The 21,887-nt window shown below is 41.5% G+C and overlaps 1 long non-coding RNA gene across 1 annotated transcript in view; it reads left to right on the top strand.

Moving 5' to 3' along the window:
* Positions 1–21,406, top strand: part of LOC122658649 — a 35,987-nt gene extending 14,581 nt beyond the window's left edge. The window contains exon 2 of the long non-coding RNA XR_006332473.1: positions 21,094–21,406. This is a non-coding gene — a long non-coding RNA (uncharacterized LOC122658649). The remainder of the gene's footprint in view (positions 1–21,093) is intronic.
* The last annotated feature ends 481 nt before the right edge of the window (positions 21,407–21,887 follow it).

The raw sequence follows: 21,887 nt of genomic DNA, 5'->3' as shown, positions 1-21,887 counted from the left end.
CAGTAGGAGTTGGGGCTACACTTTCAGTGTGATTGGCTTTGCTTTTAGACTTAGCACGTCCTCGTTTGGCCTCAAAATCAGCAGGCTTGCCATGTAATTTCCAACACTGAGCCTTCGTGTGATATGGTTTGTGACAATGCTCACATTTCACAGGCTCTTTAGTAGTGGTAGCCAAGGTTTAATATTTCGCGATATCTCGATATCTCGGGCCTACTGAGATATCCGAGATACCCGAAATCTCGCGAAATATGACCGAAATATTGCATTTTTTCTGCAATATTTCAGGGGTCCATCTCGGGGGTATTTGGCCATATCTAGGCCTGAAACTTCATGGGCAGCCTTATTTAAGCTTAATAAACACATTTAAACCATAAAATTGCAAAAATATGAATTCAAATTGTTGTTTTGGGCTTGCACCCTTGATTGACATACGGTCGCCGACCCTAATGTATAAATAGTTAAATACACATAGATTAGGCAATTAATATTTAATAATAGTATTTAACTTCATCACATATCAAGTTAACGCCAATACACATTGATGAGTACCATGATTCTCATAAACTCCATAATATTCAATAACTCAAAACTCAATAGCTTAAATGCTTAAAGCCGTAAAGGTAATACACTAAGTGTCAAAGTCACAAGACTCGCAAGTCACAACTCACAAGTTCATAGATCAATGAAATCACAACTTAAGTTACAAATTACAAGTGCTAAACTACTAACATGAGTTCTTTGTGCCTCCCTGGATTAATCCCACTCATGCCTCGCCGAGTCGACGTCCATTGCTCTCTGTTTGAAGGACATATGTGGACCACGGTATAGAATCGGAGAAGAAACGAGTGTAGTCATCCACAAGTGTCACGTAAATGGAATCATCAACATACTGTAGGTAACCTATCCTAGGATATAAGCTAGGGTTACCAATCGATCCGTCCGTGAAGAAGATGATCCACTGTGATATGATGTTGGCGCCGGCGCAAGAGGCGATGGCATTGGCTGCATGTATGGCTGGTGAGGTTGGTAGCTAGGTCTGCTAGGGTATGTAAAGATGTTATCTACAAAAGATGATCCAGTATGTCCCTGGGACTGGGACGTAGTCATAGTCCCCTACGCCAATAAACGCCCATATGATGATGATCCATATCCATATCCACCGTAAGGTTGTGATGCACCATAATCCGATGCCAATGGAGTGGTATGTGCGTCAAAAGATGGGGCACGCCAATGTCCAGTCGGTCCTCCCTCCCTATCACCCATACTTAAACCACCAACAGAGCTAGATAGGTTATCAATGTCCATGTGATCGACATTGCAATCGTGTTTGTCGACCCCTACGCTTCCTGTTGTATGTATGTAGGGGGCCTCTTGAGGGTGGGGGTGCGGGGCACGTGCTCCGTGGTCCGTATCTTGTGTGGCATGATCAAACTGTGTCTCTCCAGTGAATCAGAGTGGCTCTACAGGTGCCGTATCCTGGGCCTCCTGGCCTACCACATAACGCTCTCGCATGCCGTCAAATTCTTCACCAGCATCACCACCACCAACATCACCACTACCAGCATTACCACCACCAGCATCACCATCATCATCATTTGAGGACTTAGACCAGTCTTCATCATCAGCAACATTGCCACCAGTGGGCTGGAATGGTATGGGTGAGGCTTCCCTTGCATGTATCTGACCCTCGTCAGCCATATACTCGTCCACATCAGCACCAATCTCAGAAGCTATCATGGCGTCGGGCCTACCTCCCTCCTCATCCAACACTGGCTCACCTCTATCCCTCACCCAATCCACAATAGGGTTCTCATCGTCTGAGTCAACTTGAAAGATGTCAGCTAGATCAATGGTGCCCCTTTGTCCCTCATGTCCCATGTGTATGTGTTGCAATTTTAGCCTCAAGTTGTAGTGCACATACACCATGTCAGATAAACGTTGAGACCCCAATCTGTTGCGCCTCTTGGAGTGGATGAGTGCAAAGGTACTCCAGTTCCTCTCACAACCAGATGCAGAACATGTTTGGGCAAGGACTTTAATTGCTATTCTTCTTAAGTTTTCAGCCGATTCCCGATACAACACCCACCATTCAGCTGCATTATAAGTTTACAACAAAAAAGACATGTGTCAAATGTTGTTTCAACTTTCAAATTTCAATACATATGTAGTTTAAAACTTAAAAGAATTACCAACATCACCACGTGCTCTGTCTTGTATCGCAGCCTCAGTTCCAAAACTTCCCAATGCATCCCTAAATACCTTGATCTACACCCATGTGGAAAATTAGTAAGTACTTCTTCACTACTTATTTGAAAGCATCAATAAGTTGAGTTTCCAAATGAACTCACCTCATTGTTGCAAATTGCTTGTAGTGCACCATCTGGCTCCAACTTCTTCACTACTTGTTTCACAGCATCAATAAGTTGAATTTCGAACCCAAGCCTATTGTTATATTGATACTTAGGGTTCAAGTAATATGCTGAAATATGACATATAGAATAGAGGTATTGTCAAATGCATAGGTAATTTGTAAATAATAATACTATGAATTAAACAAATTTACTCACCAGCCTTATGCAGTGGATGCATAAGTTGATTCTCCCAGCGAGCATTTATGATATCTAAGAAGTGTTTGCTACTACAAGGAGCCACACTATAGATACTATCTTTCATCAAGTCTATTGCAGCATATAGGACGGCATGGTTGGGCCCTTCAGAGCGGAGTCAGCAACATGTAAAACTTTAACTACTAGCTCCAAAACTTTCACCACTTTGCTTAGTTTGGTCCAGAAGTCCTCAGATGACATCGTTGCTTGTGCTTCCCTCCCATTTGCAGTCTTGGAACCCTTCCATTCAAACCACTCCTCAGAAGCAAACATGCTTCTCAGCCCGGCCTTCTTTGCCTCAATGCTTTTGAGGGCAATGTAGTTGGTGGCAGATCTTGTGATGCCCGGCCTAACCAAGTCACCCCCACATTTTTCCCTCAATAGATTGAGTGCATAGGAGTGGTTGTATACAAAGTTGGTGACTTGTCTTGCACTTTCAACCACAGTCTTCACCAACTTTAATTTTCTCATATCTTTTAGCATTAAGTCAATGGGCTGCACAAGGAGTCCAGAAGAGCTGGTACTTACTATTGTTCATCATCTTCTCACCGGCCAGCTTGAAGTTACTTCCATTGTTCGTTACAATCTGGACAACATTCTCAATACCCACATCTTTTTCCACTACTTCCTTTAACAATCTGTAAATATATTTTGCATCTTTTATCTCTTTGGATGCATCCACAGATTTGAGGAACACTATCCTCCCATCACAATAAACCATGAAATTGATGATGGACTTTCTTGTAAGCCCAGTCCATCCATCTGCCATTATAGTCACCCCATATGTCTCCCACATATTCCTCATCTTACTAATGTACTCATCAATCTCACTCTTTTGTTGAGGTAGATAAACATTCATTATCTCATATGGGGTGGGGCCCTTGAATCCTGGGCCAGCCTCTGCAATGGTATCTATCATGGTATCATAATGGGGGCCTTGTGCAGTGTTTGCTGGGATGGTATGGTATAGCATCCACTTAGCTATTGATTCTTTAACCAATCCCTTCATCCCCTTCCATGCTCCTTTGATTCTGGGTTGACTGCTTCCTTTCTTCTTATGCAATTTAGGATCAGATGTTGATGGTGGTACTGGTACTGGTAGAGGTGTTGGGGCTGTCCTCACACTTTGTGATCTTTTAAAAGGATTCAAAGATCTAGGACCTCCAGAACTGCCAGCTCCTCCACTACCCCCTACTCTTTGTCTCTGCTGATCATCTTGAAAACTTACTCTACTCCTTGAAACAGTCCGCCTAAAATCCCTAGCCTCCTCTGCTGTTTGTATGTCATCAGGTACTGCAATGTCATCATCATCATCATCAGAGGAGGAGGAGGAGTCATCATCATCATTGTATCGTCTTCCTCCTCCCATCGAACTCCTCACTGTATCCTCAAGTTGTTCTCTTATCCTTTGCTTGTCAGCCTTCCTCTTCTTCTTTCCCCTCAAACTATCACCAATCTCCCTGGCTACTTTAGTAGGGACCATATGACAACCTACAACATCTTTAGATCCTCCAGTCAGATGTTGTTTAAGTCTACTGGACCCACCTCCCATAAATTGCATGTGACAATAGTTACATATAGATTTTCTCTTATCCCCATCAATGGGAGTGCCATGTTGCCATGTAACCATGCAATGTCACCCCTATGCTGGCTGGCTGGTCTCTCTTGTTCCCTCCGCCCCCTTTGTTGACTACTTTCCCCCACCTTTTGCTTGCCCTTCGCATGTTGTCTATCACGATCCGCCATAATGATACTTGTTTACTGCAATGTAAGTAACACAAATAATTAAAAAACTTAATGTAGATGCACTTCAATTGACACTTTTAGATTACTAATACACTTGTATAGTTATTTAATATTTTTCCCCTAACCCTTATATTTTTCACATAATTAAAACCAATTTTTTATATATAATGTTAATATAAGTATTGACCTAATACAACAAAACCAAAAATTAGTAAACATAATATACATGTAATGCATTTCAAAACATATAGAAATAAGTTTCATATTTTTTCATTATTTTTTAAACTTAAAACTCATATTTTTCCCTATTTATTTCTGTTTTTTTTATTTTTTATATATTTTTCTTAATTTCCGAAAATTAAAATAATTATTTAAGAGCAGAAAAATAAATCCGACACTGTGAAGCCATAGATCGGCCATTGGTGACTAACATATATTTAATTCATTACCATCTAAGTCATATTACCCCTAATTATTTTCTATTTTAGTTGTAGGAAAATGAATTTTTAAAATCAGAAAATTAAAAAAAAAAAACATTTGGGAAAAAAATTTCGACACCGTGAGGCTGTAGATCGGCCTCCGGTGTCTAACATATATTGATATCATCAACATCCAACAACATTTGTACAAAGTATTTTAAAAAAAAATAGTTTTAGAGAAATAGAATTTACCTTAAATAGTGAAAATAGGCTTGGATGATGAGCTTAGATGACCCTCCGACGTCTTCCCGGCGACAAGGAGCTTCAACAATGCTTGGATGATGCTTGGAAGGGAGGAAGAAGAGCAAAAAATGAGGAAGAAGAGAGAAAAATAGAGTTTCAGCCATAGTTGTCACGGCGTCACGGCGATCCAAGTCGGTGGAGGGGTGTCACGTCGATATATCGACATGTCGCCCGCCATGGCGTTGCCATGGCGAGCATGTCGACCATGTTTTATTTTTTATTTTCTCTATTTTTAATGTGTTAATAGATGTATACTCAAGCCATGTTTTATTTTTTCTCTATTGTTTCTCAAGTTTTAAGAAGAAAATTCAGAAATCGAAGAAGAAATCGAAGAGGGAAAGAAGACAGGAAGAAGAAATCGAAGAGGGAAAGAAGACAGGAAGAAGAAATCGAAGAAGAAATCGAAAGAAATTGAAGAGGGAAAGAAGAAATCGAAGAGGGAAGAAGAAATCGAAGACAGGAAGAAGAAATCGAAGAGGGAAAGAGAGTCAGGAAGAAGAAATCAAAGAGGGTCGCCATGGCGTAGGTCGCCATGCAGCCCTCTCCAGCGCCAGGACGCCATGGCGTCGCCATGGCGACGCCATGACAACTATGGTTTCAGCAGCTCTCAGTCGAAATATCGATCAGGAGCTGCGAAATATGGTATAAAATGGCCCCTCACGTGACACTATTTGTCACTTTTTCAATATCTCGCGATATATCGTGAGGTCCACGATATTTCATCGATATCTCACGATATATCGACGAAATATTGTATTTTTTGGTTTCAGATTGGTTTCGTATCTCGGACATGTCGAGATATACGAAATTTGGCGATATATCGCCGAAATTTTGTGAGATTTTCAACCATGGTGGTAGCACCAACACTGTCAAAAGAAGTAACGGGAGTGGAGGCAGCAGTCAGTAATGCTGATCTCTCAACTTTGGGAGTAATCATCATGGCAGCCCTTCTTGTCTCTTCACTGTGAACATAAGAAAAAGTTTCCTCTGAAGTGGGGAAAAGAATCCGACCAAGGACTTGTACCCGGATAGGATCATAATCATCATTGAGGCCAGCCAGGAAATCATAGACCCGAAACTTAAACATAGGAATGATAGGCAGTGATGTCAGTAGTAGTAGTAGGTGAAAACCTAACATAGTGATCCAATTGCTGCCATAAACACTTGAGGGCGGCATAGTATTTAGTGACAGACAGCTCCTGCTGAGTGGTATGTTGGAGTGTCTTCCTGATGTCATACACCTGAGCATCATTACCTGAACGGCCATAAGTTCCCTTGACAGCAGTCCAGATCTGGGTAGCAGTGTCAAGGAGTAGATATTGACTAGAGAGGTCAGTGGTCATAGAATTCATAAAAAAGGACATCACCATAGCATCATTGGCAGCCCATTTAGTACGGGCAGCACCTTCTTCAGTAGGCTGTGTGGTGGTGCCAGTAAGATGGCCAGTGAGTCCCCTACCAGCCATAGTCAAGGAGATAGATCTGGCCCAGATGAGGTAATTTGGTCCCTCAAGTTTAATAGCTGCAGCATAAGGGAGAAATTCTGTCTGCGACTGAGAATCAACTCCAGAGTTGGCCGTGGTTACATCTGAGTCCCCCATATTGCAGACAAAACAGTATAAAAACTGAAAGATGAGTCCCTTCTGTAGCAACAAGAACCAGCCCTAAATAAAAAATCGATAGGTAGGGTTTTGAGGAAACCCTAGAAGAGAAGTCGATTAAGATTCAGGGGTCTTCAAGTCGTAAAAAAAATTGCAGAATCTGTCTTCAAAGTTGATGCAGATCTGTGCAACAAAACTGCACGCGCAGAGAGGAGAAATAAACCAGATCGAGAAGCAGCAGGTCTTGAATATTTGTTCAAAAAAACCTGGAGAGTGATATGGATATATGCTTCAATGGTAGGAAGAGAAACAGAGACAGCAACTGTCTAGAAAAACCTGCAGTGTTGGATCCCAAGAAAACCAGCCTGTAATTGTAAGAGAATCTGATCTTCATTAAGGGAGAACTCCAAAAAAAATTTGCAGAAGTGTGGGCAGCAGCTATCGATCAAAGAACTTCTTAAATCATCAATTGTTGAGGTGAAAAATTAGGGCAGCATCTACAAATCACCTCATTAGATCTGCCCTAAGTGGAGAAAAAACCAGAAAAAGTGAAGAGAGTTGAGTTGGGGGGGGGGGGGGGGAAGACGGAGATCGAGTGATAATGGCAGGAGGGTGGGGGGCTAGGAACCAGGCTAGATCTGAGATAGTAGCTCTGATACCATGTTAAAAGAGAGATGTAGAGAATGCTTGAATGAATAAATCGATCATTCAGGCCCTGTTTATATAAAGAACAGAATTACAACTGAAAATAGAAACTTAACTCAGTCCTAGTCCTACTAGGAATTCCTAATTCAACTAGGAATCCCAAACTAGGACTCGGCTGGGGAAAAACAATAAAAGGAATAAAAAATAAAGAAAAAGAAACATAAATAAAGTGGGACTAACCACCCTAACTCGACTAGGACTAATCCTAGTAAGCTAGGACAGGTAGGACCAATCCTAGTGGAACTAGGACTGCTTACCCCAATCAGGTAAGCAGTAAGCAGCCTATTTCAACAGGTTCTGTATGCTATTGACCACCATTTTTGGGTAATGATGATCTTTGTTGTTTCCTTGTTAATAAGGTAGAATACTAGTGGCAAATAATGACCTCTTTGTGACATAACAAACTAGCGCAAGATCAGTTTTGCCCCTCCAAATAAGTTGATATTTTGATGGATGGCAAAAAACAGTTAACGCACAGAAGTTAATAGAAAAGTGATTTTTTTTAAAAATGTTTCATACCAAAGCCACAAGGGTTAATGATGTAGGAGTGCTTCCATGGACCGGCTCAAACCCATTGGGGAGCCCAAATGGAGATGAACCAGGTCCAAATTTAATTTTGTCCAGTAGAATATTATAGTTTACTTATATATTTATATATAGTATTTGGGAGATGTCATGAGAAGGTGAAGGATTAATATTGCATGTATCCAAGAGACAAGATGGAAGGGTAACAAAGCTAAGGTATTGGATGACTTCAAACTTTGGTATTCGAGTGAGTGCAGTAATAGAAGCGGTGTGGGCATAATAGTGGACAAAGATCTAAAGAATGATGTAGTAGAGGTCAAAAGACTGGGAGACAAGATTATATCCATCAGACTGGTATTGGAGAAAGAGGTTGTCAATATTGTTTGCGCTTATGCACCCTAAGTAGGATTGGATGAAAGTAGTAAGTGTCATTTTTGAAAACTCATGGATGATTTAATGCAAGGGTTTGGCCAAGATGAATCGATTATTATTGGAGGTGGCTTGAACGGACATTTTGGGAGTGACGTAGAGGATATGAAGGTGTCCATGGCAGTTTAGGGGTTGGGGAGAGGAACGAGGAGCCTCAATCCTAGACTTTGCGGTAGCTTATGTCACACCCCGGAACCGCCCCTTGGGAGGATCCGATGGCTGACCCGAATACCCGAGGTATCCAGACACTTTCAGGATCCAGATGCAGTAAGTACAAGTCACAAACAGCCAAAAGATTAAAATATTTACAAACTTACTTAGTCAGAGTGCGCACAAGTTGTACTATTTACATAAAGATCCAGCCCTCTAGTCTACTTACTATTCCCTACATTCGGTTACTTTCTATGTACATTTTCCAAAAGGAAAAGTAACCTACCTAGTATTTACAATGGATTCTCATCCATCAAAAGAATTTAGGGAAAGAACAAAAAGGAAAACAGAAAAGTCCGTCTACATCACTAGTCTCTATTCCCCAGACCTACTCGGATTGTCCAGGTAATAGGGGTCACACCCCTCTCTGTCCATATCAGCATTTGCACCACCAGCATAATCCTCTGACTCGAAATCACCCTCCACGCCATCAAAATATTCACCTGTAGGATCATCTAAAAGAGAAAAGTTCCACAGGGGTGAGCTCCACTGAGCCCAGCAAGTAAAGATAGTCCACACACATAGAAGTATAAATCCTAAATGCATGGATAAATTTTAAACCTAATTTACATTTAACAAGCAATGCCTAAGTCACTAGGTCAATGCCATGCCAACAACTCGGGTAACGATCCTAGTTCCTTCCCATTTCCCTGAGACGTACCTCAATTGTTGTATGGGGCCCACATTGGTCGTCGGTATGGTATACCTTCCCGTGGGTAGACCTCTGATAATCATAGCCTGGACCCCACCCCGGCATGTACTCCTTGGGACAAGGGGCTATGATCACCAACACCTGAACCCCTGTTGGTAAGGGTTGTAGCATTAAGGAATTTACATTCATAGCCATGTGCATCTAAATGGCATCGTACGAGGTGTATAGTACTCCCGCATCCCATACTACAGCACTCCATACCACTCGTGTCCAAGCCGACTACGGCGTCTATTCTAACACAAATATTCACAAAGCATATTTCACAGTACATTGTTCATGTTCACAAATTACAAATAACAGAACAATAATTATCACATGTAAAATTGGAATTTAAAGATGCAAATAAATATAGACAATTGTATTCAAGAATGAAATTAAACATTTCTAAAACAATCAAAGCCTATTCCCACTTTGTTATAATCGTGATGTTGGGTTTCCTTCAGTGTCAGTAGTCGGCGCGACTTGTCAAGCGAACGGTAATGTCCTACGAATGTTTAACCATGTCTGGTGTTAAAAGCGTCAAAATCCAGTGTGGAGCCCTAGGGTTACCCCATGGTACAGTTGGATAGGGTCTAGGGTGTGTTCACAAGTGAAACAACATCTCAGATTGATGAGGCAGTCAACTGGGACACCAACCTGAGATGGCAGTGTTCCAAAAATTGATATAGTTATTCTCTGGTTGATGAACCAGTCAACTGGGACATCGACCTGAGATGACAGTGTTCTAAAAATTAAATTTTGCATTCTCTGGTAGATGACCCAGTCGACTAGGACATCGACTAGAGATGCACAGCAGTCCCAAAAATGCAGAAACAGAATTTCTAATGGGGTTTTAGGCTGAATCCACATTCAATTGATCATGGATGTTGTTGCGTGATCATTACTATAAATGGGACCATCTAAAGCCAAGGTCAGGCTTACCTTGAAGTTGGAACCAAGAGATGGGTTTACTGAATTCCCTCTCAAAAAGAAATTAAAAGAACCCATAGGTTTAGGAGCAAATTAGGCAAGAGAGGGGTTTAGGGGGAACAATTTGATGAGGAAGGAAGATGGGTTTCATAAAATCTAACATAATTAGGTTGAAGAGAAGATGAGGGGGTGAAGATATTACCTTAGGTTAGCAACCCCTCCTTCTTCCTTTCTTCTTCTTCTCCTTCTTCTCCTTCTTCTCCTTCTCTTCTTTTCTTTTGTTTTGATTCAAAAGATTAGAATCGTGTAAGTGGGTAGGTGAGGTTTTGATTATTTAAATTTTAATGTAAGTCGGTTTCTTAAGTTTGATAAGGTTTGATTATTTAAACCTTAATAAGAGTCGGTTAGATTGGAAGGGATTAGATTGAAGATATATTTTAAGTTTTTAAATAAACTCTAACATGTGTTAGTTTTATCTCATCTAACCGACTTAACAATTATTTGTTTGTCTCTTAGTGTTAAGTTTTGTTTTATTTATGTAATAAGCCAACACCTAATCATTATTAGCCAATCTAGTGGGCCCCATGGATCCAAAAATGTGGGGGAAACATTCCAAACCAGTATTCGGGGTGCGGCGGTGAGATCCCCGACCCAAAGCACTAGGCCCCGCGCCTCTAGGAGCAAAATCCGCTATGGTATGACTCTCTGGTTGATGCAGCAATCAACTAGTACATCAACTTGAGAATCCAGTTTTTGTTTTCTCCGTGTCGGAACATCCAAAAGTCAAAGCGTTCTGCAAGCGGACCCACACGGACATATTTATAAAACCAAAAACACCTAATACGAGGTTGGGGTTCCTTACCACGAGCTGTACATCTGCGCGTGGATCTCACAACCGCATGGGGGAGGTATCTGTCATTTCATCGGCAAACATCGAATTGACACAAGAATTCCATCTTCCTCTTCTATCTGCTCGAAAACCCAACCGACATTCCATAACGTACACGGTGCTACGACCTCGGGTTCCGGACCTACATTCGGATTTGGGTTAGGGTTCGGGTCGAAAATATGCCAAGCTGTAACAGCTTATGATCTTCCCATTGTGAACACCTTTTTTGAAAAAGAGAGGAGCACTTAGTTACCTATAAAAGTGGGAACCATACTAGCCAAATAGACTTCTTCCTTACAATAAGGGCAGATAGAACGGTGTGTAAGGACTATAAGGTTATCCCTGGGGAGAGCCTAACCATCCAACATAGACTGGTGGTCCTAGATATGTACCTCAGTGCACAGAAGCGTAGGAGGAGGGTACCTATGTACCCTAAGATAAGGTGGCGGAGATTAAAAGGGGAGTCTTAAGAACGTTTACTAATATTATGGTCAAACAAGGAAAGTGGAACTTTAAGGGAGACACCAATGTGATGTGGGACAAGATAATGACCTGTATTAAGAGGGCTGCCAAAGATGTGCTAGGGGAAGCGAAGGGTAGTCGTCAAGCCCCTAGGGAGACCTTTTAATCTCCGCCACCTTATCTTAGGGTACATAGGTACCCTCCTCCTACGCTTCTGTGCACTGAGGTACATATCTAGGACCACCAGTCTATGTTGGATGGTTAGGCTCTACCCAGGGATAACCTTATAGTCCTTACACACCGTTCTGCCTACCCTTGTTGTAAGGAAGAAGTCTATTTGGCTAGTATGGTTCCCACTTTTATAGATAACTAAGTGCTCCTCTCTTTTTTCAAAAAAGTTCACAGTGGGAAGATCATAAGCTGTTACAGCTTGGCATATTTTCGACCCTAACCCGAATCCAAATGTAGGTCCGGAACCCGAGGTCGTAGCACCGTGTACGTTTTGGAATGTCAACTGGGTTTTCGAGCAGATAGAAGAGGAAGATGGAATTCTTGCGTCAATTCGACGTCTGCCAATGAAACGACAGATACCTCCCCCGTGCTGTTGTGAGATCCACGTGCAGATGTACAACTCGTGGTAAGGAACCCCAACCACGTATTAAGTGTTTTTTGTTTTATAAATATGTCCGTGTAGGTCTGCTTGCGGAACGCTTTGACTTTTGGATGTTCCGACACGGAGAAAACAAAAACTGGATTCTTAGGTTGATGTACTAGTTGATTGCTGCACCAACCAAAGAATCGTACCATCGCGGATTTTTCTCCTAGAGGCGCGGGGCCCAGTGCTTTGGGTCGGGGATCTCACCGCCGCACCCCGAATACTGGTTTGGAATGTTTCCCCCACATTTTTGGACCCATGGGGCCCACTAGATTGGCTAATAATGATTAGGTGTCGGCTTATTACATAAATAAAACAAAACTTAACACTAAGAGACAAACAAATAAATGTTAAGTCGGTCAGATGAGATATACTCATTTAATTAGTAAAACAATCAAAACTCAAGTAACACATATATCCTAATTCAACACTAAACTATATGTCTCAACCTAAAACTAACACATGTTAGAGTTTATTTAAAATTTTAAACATATCTTCAATCTAATCCCTTCCAATCTAACCGACTCTTATTAAGGTTTAAATAATCAAACCTTATCAAACTTAAGAAACCGACTTACATTAAAATTTAAATAATCAAAACCTCACCTATCCACTTACACGATTCTAATCTTTTGAATCAAAACAAAAGAAAAGAAGAGAAGAAGAAGAAAGGAAGAAGGAGGGGTTACAAACCTAAGGTAATATCTTCACCCCCTCATCTTCTCTTCAACCTAATTATGTTAGATTCTATGAAACCCATCTTCCTTCCTCATCAAATTGTTCCCCCTAAATCCCTCTCTTGCCTAATCTGCTCCTATACCTATGGGTTCTTTTAATTTCTTTCTTGAGAGGGAATTGAGTAAACCCATCTCTTGGTTCTAACTTCAAGGTAAGCCTGACCTTGGCTTTAGATGGTCCCATTTATAGTAATGATCACGCAACAACATCCATGATCAATTGAATGTGGATTCAGCCCAAAACCCCATTAGAAATTCTGTTTCTGCATTTTTGGGACTGTTGTGCATCTTTGGTCGAGGTCCTAGTCGACTGGGTCATCAACCAGAGAATGCAAAATTTAATTTTTAGAACACTGTCATCTCAGGTCGATGTCCCAGTTGACTGGTTCATCAACCAGAGAATAACTATATCAACTTTTGGAACACTGCTATCTCAGGTTGGTGTCCCAGTTGACTACCTCATCAACCTGAGATGTTGTTTCACTTGTGAACACACCCTAGACCCTGTCCAATTGTACCAATTGTACCATGGGGTAACCCTAGGGCTCCACACGGGATTTTAACGCTTTTAATACCAGATATAGTTAAACATTCGTAGGACGTTACCGTTCGCTTGACAAGTTGCGCCGACTACCGACACCGAAGGAAACCCAACATCACGATTATAACAAAGTAAGTGGGGATAGGCTTTGATTGTTTTAGAAATGTTTAATTTCATTCTTGAATACAATTGTCTATATTTATTTGCGTCTTTAAATTCTAGTTTTACATGTGATAATTATTGTTCTGTTATTTGTAATTTATGAACATGAATAATGTACTGTGAAATATGCTTTGTGCATATTTGTGTTAGAATAGACGCCGCAGTCGGCTTGGAAACGAGTGGTATGGTGTGCTGTAGTATGGGATGTGGGAGCATTGTACACCTCGTACGATGCCATTTAGATGCACATGGCTAAGAATGTAAATTCCTTAATGCTACAACCCTTACCAACAGGGGTTCAGGTGTTGGTGATCATAGCCCCTTGTCCCGAGGAGTACATGCCGGGGTGGAGTCCAGGTTATGATTATCAGGGGTCTACCCACGGGAAGGTATACCGTACCGACGATCGATGTGGGCCCCATAAAACAATTGAGGTACGTCTCAGGGAAATGGGAAGGAACTGGGATCGTTACCCGAGTTGTTGGCGTGGCATTGACCTAGTGACGTTGGCATTGCTTGTTAAATGTAAATTTGGTTTAAAATTTATCCATGCATTTAGGATTTATACTTCTACGTGTGTGGTCTATCTTTACTTGTTGGGCTCAGTGGAGCTCACCCCTGTGGAACTTTTCTCTTTTAGATGATCCTACAAGTGAATATTTCGATGGCGTGGAGGGTGATTTCGAGTCAGAGGATTATGTTGGTGGTGTAGATGCTGATATGGACAGAGAGGGGTGTGACCCCTATTACCTGGACAATCCGAGTTGGTTTAGGGAATAGAGACTAGTGATGTAGACGGACTTTTCTGTTTTTCTTTTTGTTCTTTCCCTACATTCTTTTGATGGATGAGAATCCATTATAAATACTAGGAAGGTTACTCTTCCTTTTGGAAAATGTACATAGAAAGTAACCGAATATAGGGAATAGTAAGTAGACTAGAGGACTGGATCTTTATGTAAATAGTACAACTTGTGCGCACTCTGACTAAGTAAGTTTGTAAATATTTTAATCTTTTGGCTGCTTGTGACTTGTACTTACTGCATCTGGATCCTGGAGGTGTCTGGATACCTCGGGTATTCGGGTCAGCCATCGGATCCTCCCAGGGGGTGGTTCCGGGGTGTGACACCACACGTCATAGATATGTAAGAAAGGTTAGTCTGGCAAAAGTTCAAAAAGCCTTAAGAAAGATGAAAGCAAGCAAGACTCTAGGACTGGATGAGATTCCAATATAAGTGTGGAAAACCCTTGGAGGTTGTGGGGTTTATTGGTCAACCAAGTAGTTTAACAGGGTTATGAACATAAGGAAGATGCTAGATGAATGTAGGAGAAGCATTGTAGTCACAATCTACAAAAATAAAGGTGATATCCAAAGCTACAATAATTGTAGAAGCATAAAGCTTATGAGTTATGTTATGAAACTTTGGGAGAAGGTTATTGAAGCCTGTTTGAGAAGAGAGACTCATATCTCGGTAAAAACCAATTTGGCTTTATGTCAGGTAGATCCATGACAGAAGCTATCTACTTATTGAGGAGGCTCATGGAAAGATATAGAGAGTAAGAAGGATCTCCATATGGTCTTTATTAACCTGGAAAAAGTTTATGATCGAGTGCCTAGAGACTTAAGCCGGCATGTTATAGTGGGAAGAGAAGTATCGAGTAAATATGTGGATGTAATTAAAGATATGTATGAGGGCGTGGTGACTAATGTGAGATCTGTGGGAGGTCAAGGCAAGAAATTCCCAATTACGATTGGGTTACACCAGGGATCAGTCTTAATCCCTTATCTATTTACGCTGATCATGGACGATCTAACCAAGTACATTCAAGACAAGGTCCTGTGGTGTATCTTCGTTGATGATATCGTTTTGGTGGATGAGACAAAAGAAGGGATTAACTCTAAGTTAGAGCTTTGGAGGTCAACCTTGGAAACAGGAGGCTTTAAGATTAGTAGAACGAAGATGGAGTATATGATGTGTAATTTTAGTGACACTATGATGGATACTAATATGGTGCGAATTGAGGAAAGAGAGATACGACAAAGTGACTATTTTAGATATCTAGGGTCAATCATAAATAAAGAAGGTGACATAGAAGATGATGTTTCACAGAGAATTAAAGTAAAATGTATGAAGTGGAGAGGTGCGTCCAGAGTGTTAGGTGACTGACATATTCCTTTAAATCTTAAAGGAAAGTTCTATAGGACTGTTGTACGACCGACTATGATGTATGGGGTAGATTATTGGACAGTTAAGAAGTGTCATATTGATAAGCTATGTGCATCAGAGATGAGGACGCTAAGATGGATGTATGGAAAAATAAGGAAAGATAAAGTACGAAATGAATGTATTAGAGCGGACTTGGGAGTTGCCCCGATCAATTAAAGCTCCGAGAGAGTCGTTTAAGGTGGTATGGTCATATTCAACGGAGGCCTAGAGATGCCCCAGTAGGGAGGAGTGATATGATTCCAATTGAAGAAGCTATAAGAGCTAGGGGCAGGCCTAAAATGACCATAGGAGAAGTGGTGAGGAAAGACATGCATAGTCTAGGCCTTGTACCAAGTATGAACTCAAATAGAGTCTATTGGAGGGCAAGGATCCATGTGCAAACCCCATTTAGTTGAGTTTCTCCTGACGTGTTGGGTTGTGCCTCTTTCCTCTTACTATCTTTCATCTTTCATTTGTTATTTTCCATTTTTCATTTTTCTTCTCTTTCCCCATCCCTCTTTTCTTTCCCTTTTTTGGTTAGAACTCAGTTTTCCTTACTTTGTTTTGTTTGGATCCATGTAGCCGACCCCATTAAGTTGGGATAAGGCTGAATTTGTTGCTGTTGTACTATTTGGGTTTATCTTTATCTTGTAATTTTTTACTTAGGTTAGAGTTCCTTTCTATTAATTTTAGTTTGTTTCAGGTTTAGAGTTTAGCTGAGAGTCTTTATTTCCCTTTTTAAATACAAGGTTGTAACCAACAAAAGTTTCAGTTTTGAATGAGAAAATTTGGGTTTTGTTTATTGTTACCGGTGTGGTACGGCAGCAAGGTCATGTGACCTCCTTTCTCTTCTCCATTCTTCTTCTTCTCTCTTGCCTGTTTCCCTATTCCATTCTCTCTCCTTGGCATGCTCTGTTTTTGCGCTGCAACTGGTTAGCGAAAGAGAGTTGATCTCTCTCGATATCTTGTTGTTCAGCCCCTATTCCTGGAATATCACTCGCTGGTCCAGGGTGATTCAAGCCCTAGGAGATTCACCTTCATTCACACCTTCCCGATGAGACCCACTTGACTGAAATCAGTCTGGCCTTGCTTCTACCGCCGGGTTTGATTTCAGAACTGTTTACTCCATTTTATGTTGGCGAGTCAGCCTTCTATTGGGTGTGGGCGTGAGGCTCCTGAGTTATGAACTCATCCCTGAAATTTCGGTCCAAACAGATAAGTTTTGAAGGAGTTCTTTCAATCAGAGTGGAGATGGGTTACCGCTGGACTGAATTTTCTCCCATTGAGAGGTTGAAGACAACCTCATATTGTGAATTTATTTTATCCTTCAACTTTCCAAAATACCCCTCCTCTCCATTATTACCCCCTAGCCTTTACTTTTAACTTTTCTTCCAAGTCTCTCCCTGAACAATAAATACTAATCCCTGTTATATCCTCTACTTTTTGCTTACCTAGTGAACCCTTAAAAATTCTGGTTTATTACAAGATTGTCATCCCAGTAACATATTGACCTATTTAGAGATTGGGTGGGCCCATAGTGAACCCAATAGGGTATTGTGACCCGGGTTCCGCATCAGTTAATAAATAGGTTTTGCACTGTAGCATTGGCTTTGGGTCCTCATTGTTCCATCCTCCGATTTGAATCCTCTCTCAAGACGCTGTGAGATCCTGGGGAATGCTTGTGATATGAGCTCATGCCAGTCAAAAGAATTTGGATGGCTAAGATACAGGGGACCACACATCTTTACAAGGTAGGCCCCATTAAGCAGCAGCAACTCCAATCTGCTATCGAGGATATAGTGCTCATGTCTTTGGCATTTTCTTGAGATCCCTCTTCCTCTCTCCATTGCTTCCCCTCCAAACACTACAAATGAGTCCCAAAAGGTTTGGAGACCCAGTGGCTCCTTGCCATCTACTGATCCATGCTGATTACTGTCACTCTCTTCCCTTGCTCATCTTTCGATTAGAAAAATCCCCAAATTGCATGTACTTCAGTACCATTAGAGAAAAGGATTGAGCTTCATTGAGTACCACTATAGCATAGTTGTCAAGGCGGTGGAGGGGTGCCTAAGCGCTTAGGCGGCAAGGCGCCTGCCTAGGCGCCCGTGTTTTTTTTATTTCCCCTCTTTTTTAACACTATTTAGTATACTACAATATGTACCTTATATCATCAAAAATCAACATTAAGCCACATCAAGTGATACAAAATCAATATTAAGCACCATCAAGTCATCAAAGATCCCACAAACCTGACTCACCTTGCCTTTGCTGATGATCTTATGATCTTCTCCAAGGCCGACCCTCTCTCCATTGAGTCCATCATGTCTTCCCTCCACCTTTTCCAAGGCCTTTCAGGGCTTCGCATCAACCTGGCTAAGTCCAAAATCTTCCTTGCCGGAGTTCCTGATGCCACCAAAGCTGCCCTTTCCTCCCTCACAGGTTTTACCATCAGCACCCTCCCAGTCCGCTACCTTGGCCTTCCCCTTATCCCTGCCAGACTGTCTGCCCACCACTGCTCCCCCATCTTAGACCTTCTTCGCAAGAGGTTGCAGCTTTGGAAAGCCAAACTCTTATCCTACGCTGGTCGTCTCGAGCTGATCAGATCGGTGCTTCAGTCTTGCTATATTTATTGGAGCGGTATTTTTGGTCTTCCAAAGGCTACCATCAAGGCAGCGGAATCTATTATGTGTGCCTTCCTGTGGAAAGGTGTTGACTCTGCCAGGTTCCTCCACCCTATGAGCTGGGCTTCCCTTTGTGTCCCCAAATCTGAAGGAGGCCTCGGGCTCAGGAGGATAAAAGATGTCAACATTGCTGGTTCCATCAAGCTCATATGGAAGATCCTCACCAACAAATCCTCCATCTGGACTTCTTGGGTGTATACCGGACCCCTATGCAGTGACTCTATTTGGTCCGTTAGCCCTCGGGCTGATTCTTCTTGGGTTTGGCACAGAATTCTTCAGGTGAGGCAGCTAGCCAGAGATGCCATTTCGAGCAGGATTGACGATGGTTCGACTACCTTGCTTTGGCTTGACAAGTGGCACCCTTCTGGTGTTCTCTCTTCCATTGTCAGCCCTAGAGATATTTACTCCTCCGGATTGGACAGATCTGCCTCTGTTGCCGCTATCATCTCCAATGGCTCGTGGTCCCCTCCCCTCTTCCCTCCTCCCCTTGCCGACCTCTGGAGCTCCCTTCCCCCCATCCCCCCTGGGCATAGAGGCAGAGGCGGCACCATCTTATGGCTTCCTTCCCCATCGGGCAGATTCAGCTCTCACTCCGCTTGGGATTTGGTTAGACATAGAGGGACCCCTTGTCCTTGGTACAGAGTTGTTTGGTTTCGTGGCCACATTCCTCGGCATAGCCTCACTGCTTGGCGCGCCCTTGCAAGCTGTCTTCCCACCCAAGCCTTTCTTCTTCCTTGGCATATTCAGGTCCCCTCCAGCTGCTGTCTCTGTTGGAACGGGACTGAAGACGTCAATCACCTATTTTTCACTTGCCCTTTTGCCTCCTCTATATGGACCCGAGTTCTTTGCCATTGCTGGCCTGGTCGGCGCACTCCTCTTCCTCTCAGCAGAGAATGGATTTGGATCGACATGACATACGGAGGGAAGTCGATTTGCGACTCGGCTGGCAAGATCGCCTTCTGTGCCACTATCTCCCACATTTGGATGGAACGAAACCTCAGAAGATGGACATCCAACTCCCACTCCTTAGACATGATTTGGAAGGCCATCTTTTTTTATGTTTCATCTAAAGTTAGATCCCTCCCCCTCAAGGATGTTAAGGATTCCCCAAGGAACAGGCTCATTGTTGTTTCCTGGGGTCTCCCTTCTTCCATTTTGCGCCCTAACTAGTCCCTAGTTTCGACTTTTTTGCCCTTGGGCTTGTATATTCCTTCTTTTTTCTTCGTAATATATTTTTATTCATCCAAAAAAAAAGTCATCAAAGATCAACATTAAGCACATCAAAAATCAATATTAAGACACATAAAGTCATTAAAAATCAACATAGAACTAGAAGACAGTAGAACTGAAGAAGCAAGCTGTTGGAAGTTTGAAACAATCAAAACATACATTTGGTTTATACTGTTCTTAGAAAATATGATCGTATCAATAAGTATTAAACTGCTCTCGATTTAGAGAAATGTTCTTGTTCTCTAAAAGTTTAACTGATCAAATGATTTTGTTTTTACATGAGACTTTTTGTACTAGGTAGAACACAAAACCAGCTTTACAACAATTCCAAGATTGCTTAAATCCGATTTATATTGAAGGAGTTATGTTCCGGTCAAACCTTATTTGGTGTGCGCGAATGCTGTCAAAATCGCTCTGAATGAAAATATTTTTTAGATATCAAAACAAATGAATATTTTGCCACACTTTGGATTTTTAGCAATGTTTTCCCATATTAAGAGTTATGGAATTTTTAGATTTAAGAAAAACCCAACATTAGAAAGTTGAAAATTTCACCAACCACCAAAAATCCAATTTTTGTTCTTGAATTAGGGGGTTGACTTTTTATCCTTTTGGAATTTAATTTTTTAACTATTTTTATTGGATTCAAATAGGGGGTATTTGCTTATTAATGAATAATATCTTAATATAAAAACATTACTTAACTGATATTTGACAGAAATAAGTACCAGAACCTGGTCTGATACCAATTAAACTAGTGTAAAGCGCCCTGCACTAAGGTGACAATTTTCTAGGTGACAACTATGCACTATGGTGCAGATTAGAGGTATATGTAGCAGTCAAAGAAGGGGATGAAGAAACCAAAGGAGAATCAATAAGCAAACAGTACATGCTATTCTAAAGAAACACCCCCCCCCCAAATGAAGTTTCACTTTTATCCATGGATTCCGACGATTGGACCTGTTTGACAGGAAATTGAATTTTAATGTGAAATTGCACCATTTAACCCCCCCCCCCCTCACATAAAACCCCACTGTGTGGCCTAACGCCTACGAAAGTAACGTGCTGCTAAACTGGTAGCACAAATGGTCATTAGACATTTTGAAACCCTACTTATTAACTGGGGTATCTTCCCAAGGTTCTTCCCCCCCCCCCCCCCCTCCCTTCTGTTTTAAAAATAATTAATAAGTAGAAACAGGATCTTAATGGACAGATGTATACTCAGTTTTCACAGTGCAGGAGATCTTCGGGAGCCTTGGCATTCTATTAGTACGCCTTGCATCAAACTTTTTGCACCTCAAAATTTTGCAAAGGAGACTGTCTAATACTTAACCTGCTATCATTCTGAGGGACTCTTTCTCGTGCAGGATTGGAGTTGTTTCTGGTAAAGCTATATTTGGACCTCCACTTGATGAATACTGGACAAAGAAACTTCAGGAACAGGCAGCCACAAAGGAAACAGATTCAGGCTCAAGTTAAACCCATTTTGAATGGGGTCCCCATGTTTTATGGTCGTACGTAAAAGGTGAAGATGCAGGAATGTTTTGTATCATATTTGGGATTACTTTTAATGATATAATTGCTGCATTATTGACTGTCTCAACTGAACTATAATAACAGATAGAAGATGAAGATGTTGTTGATTCACATAGGGTTTTAATGAGTTCTGTTTCTTCGATTTATTCCGCTTGCTTCAACTTCCCAATTGGTATGAAAATTTCAAACTCTCTAGTCGAACAATGGACACATTTAGAAGAATCCTCACCACCTTGATTTTTCTTCGATTACGAAGTTTTAAGAAAATTTTGCCATGGGGACCTTATGGTATAGCTATCAAAAAATCAGTATGAATCCAAGGGGCCTTCATGCAAGCGGAAATATGAATGCATGTTGGATTCTACTGTGAAAGCTCAATAGGGGTTTGCTTCTGAGGTGCTTGGCTAAAGTAAACCCACAAGGATACCTACGAAATGCATGTTTGCTTACGAACAAGCACAAAAGGTTACTGGCAACAGATGGTGAAGCGTTGTGCATGCGTGCTTGCGCATATATGTGAGTCTTGACCCAATAAAGGTTCCCGCAGAGTGCGACTCGTTGGAGGCAATGGAACACGATGGGAATTATTCCATTGGTATGCGAAGTGCAGGTTTGCATATGAAGA

This window comes from Telopea speciosissima, chromosome 4, assembly GCF_018873765.1.
Source record: "Telopea speciosissima isolate NSW1024214 ecotype Mountain lineage chromosome 4, Tspe_v1, whole genome shotgun sequence".
Classification (NCBI taxonomy): domain Eukaryota; kingdom Viridiplantae; phylum Streptophyta; class Magnoliopsida; order Proteales; family Proteaceae; genus Telopea; species Telopea speciosissima.
The sequence above is the reverse complement of the archived record's forward strand: the minus strand, read 5'-3'. Positions and strand labels throughout refer to the sequence as shown.